The following is a 2697-nucleotide window of genomic DNA, read 5'->3' as shown; positions in this document are numbered from 1 at the left end:
GTATGTGTCCAAATTCATCAGATTGTGCACATATATGTGCAGTTTTTTAATATCAATTACACCTTAATAAAACTGTTAAAAATTAAAATAAATGAATAAATAAATGTATCAGTGGTTCTCAACCAAGAGCAGTTTTGCCTCCTCCCCTAAGGAGATATCTGGCAATACCTAGAAACACTTTTGATTGTCAAAGCTGGAGAAAGAGGGGCTAGTGGTATCTAGTGAGTAGGAGCCAGGGATGCTGTTATACACTCCACAAAGCACACTCATCTGAGTGAAGAATTATTTTATTTGTCAAATTTCTAGGTATTTGGAAGGAAACAGATCTCTCCAAAACAATCTCTCTCTTGTCAAATTCTTCTGCAGAATTTTTGCTCCCAAACAGACTATTCTGGGTCAGCCTGAATGAATTTGGAACACACCTTCCAAAGGGTCCTCTGGAGTTTTGAATAAAAGGATCAGCAGCAGCTATTTGGTCAAAGATTGCACAAGGGATTTCAACAGAGGTAACCCTCCAAGTCAATGCGATCCAAACCATGAGGAAAAGCTGGTTGGTTGCAGTTTACTGCATATGGGGAGCATTTTGGATCAGATGGGCTGACATAAATACAGAGATGGAAAAATCCAATGCCAGTCATGCTGATTCTATTAATGAAATCATATTTAAAACTCCAATCTGTATCTATTATTTTGGGACTTTGAGGGTGAACACTGACTGAGATTGAATGATTAAAAGGAAAAAAATGAAAAAATGGCATGTAATTGGGGCACTCAGATATTTGTACTGCTAGGTCGAATTGTACAAATTATGATTGAAATGTGCAGAACTTTTCTACAATTTTTTTCTAGACCTAAAGTCAGTTTAGCTTTGAAGCTCCTAAGCACATGCATACCATTTCTACTGAAGGTGGGAAGTTTGTTCTTTCTTCTCTTCTCTTCTCTTCTCTTCTCTTCTCTTCTCTTCTCTTCTCTTCTCTTCTCTTCTCTTCTCTTCTCTTCTCTTCTCTTCTCTTCTCTTCTCTTCTCTTCTCTTCTCTTCTCCTCTCCTCTCCTCTCCTCTCCTCTTCCTTCCTTCCTTCCTTCCTTCCTTCCTTCCTTCCTTCCTTCCTTCCTTCCTTCCTTCCTTCCTTCCTTCCTTCCTTTCCTCTTTTCTTCCTTCCTCTCTCTCGTCCTCTCTCTCTTCTTTTTACGGCACACTCCACACGTGTGTGTCATCCTTGCATAGGTGCCATGCTAATCTTCTCTGTATTGTTCCAATTTTAGTATATGTGCTGCTGAAGAAAGCACTGATGGTGGAAAACTCTAAATCTTCTCTCTTCGTGGTCATTCTTTCTGATTAAAAAAGTATATGTTCCCCTAGTCCAATTCAAAATTCAAGCTAAGTCAAGTCAAACTTTTCCCATTCTCCCTTCTCCTATCCTTCTCCAGGGAAAATGTAAGTTCTCTGGGAATCCTTACGTTTGTAAAGCAAAAGGTTGAAAAAACTATAAATGTCTATTCCATCTCAGAACCAGGCCCCAACTAGGCTCTGGGACAAAGGAAGCCCCCAGGGAGAGGATATGTCAGGATCCGTGTCACCAAACCCATCTTGTGCTTCTGCTTCTCCTGTTTTGACTTTGCTTCTGCTTCCAGTGGAAGATCTTGCTCCTTTTTGGAACAAATGTCCTGACCATAATTCCCACACAAATTCTGAGTTTGTCTCTGGTACTCCTGTTACTTATTCTCTGTCTAGATTCTATGGACACCTATGAATGGATCCTTTCTGTATTCTTTCTTTTCTCCCAAAGAATGGGAGTCTTGCATCTGAATTCTAGTCTGTGAATTGAAGCCTGTTGCTTGCTAGTAAAATGCCTGATATAAGTGAACAGCTATTGGGAGAGAAGGGGTGTCAAGAGAAGCCAACAAATTCTAACATCCACCGTTTCCCTAATGCTGGAGTTTTCTATAATTTCCCATCATTTCTCAGTTCCAGCTTTCTTAGCTTTTTCGGTTTATGATGACAATAAACTTTTTGTTTTAAAATTGGAAAATTAAAGGTGAATTCATAGCAATAAACACAGCCCTGATAAGTATATTGGAAGCCTGAGATGGAAATAGCTTAAATAACTCGTTTATTTATGAAACCACCAAATGTTCCTGTCACTAACTGTAAGATTAAACACAGGGTCTAAAAGCTGCATTATGCATTCCACACTAAACATTGTAATAGATCCTTTTGTGCCCTCAATAGTCACTTAACATGTTGTATAGTCTACTATAAAATTTAATGTATTAGATTATTTTAATCCTAATTTCTCATAATTTAAAAATAACATTGCTTTAAAGGTTTTTAAAACTTCATCTTATCACTGGCCCAATCCCATTGAGTAATTACTATTCCATTTTTAAAGTTGATGTGTTTGTATATTACAGTATGTGTTCAAAATATTAGGAACTTGAACAAATTAAACTGCATCGGTAACAACCTATTTTTATTTTGTCATCTAGTTTGCAAAGACACTTGGCTGGTGAAGGTATAATAAAATCATCATTGTAATATAGGGCTTTTTAAAAATCAGTTTCATGGCTGTTGAAAGTTAGAAAAGGCTGCAGACTGATCAGGCCTGAGCTCACCCTACTTCTGCTAGGAACGGGGTAACCCCCTCTGAATCAGAACAGGGAGCTCAGACCATTAACCTCCTGACTTGCTAACACCTG

The 2697-nt window shown here is 38.2% G+C and overlaps 1 non-coding gene across 1 annotated transcript; it reads right to left on the bottom strand.

The window, feature by feature from the left end:
- Window positions 1–1184: 1184 nt before the first annotated feature.
- On the bottom strand, window positions 1185–1287 carry LOC142870308 (U6 spliceosomal RNA). The gene has a single exon (XR_012918736.1). It is a non-coding gene; the product is annotated as a U6 spliceosomal RNA (small nuclear RNA).
- Between the last annotated feature and the right edge of the window lie 1410 nt (window positions 1288–2697).

Source organism: Microcebus murinus, chromosome 3, assembly GCF_040939455.1.
Source record: "Microcebus murinus isolate Inina chromosome 3, M.murinus_Inina_mat1.0, whole genome shotgun sequence".
NCBI lineage: Eukaryota > Metazoa > Chordata > Mammalia > Primates > Cheirogaleidae > Microcebus > Microcebus murinus.
The sequence above is the reverse complement of the archived record's forward strand: the minus strand, read 5'-3'. Positions and strand labels throughout refer to the sequence as shown.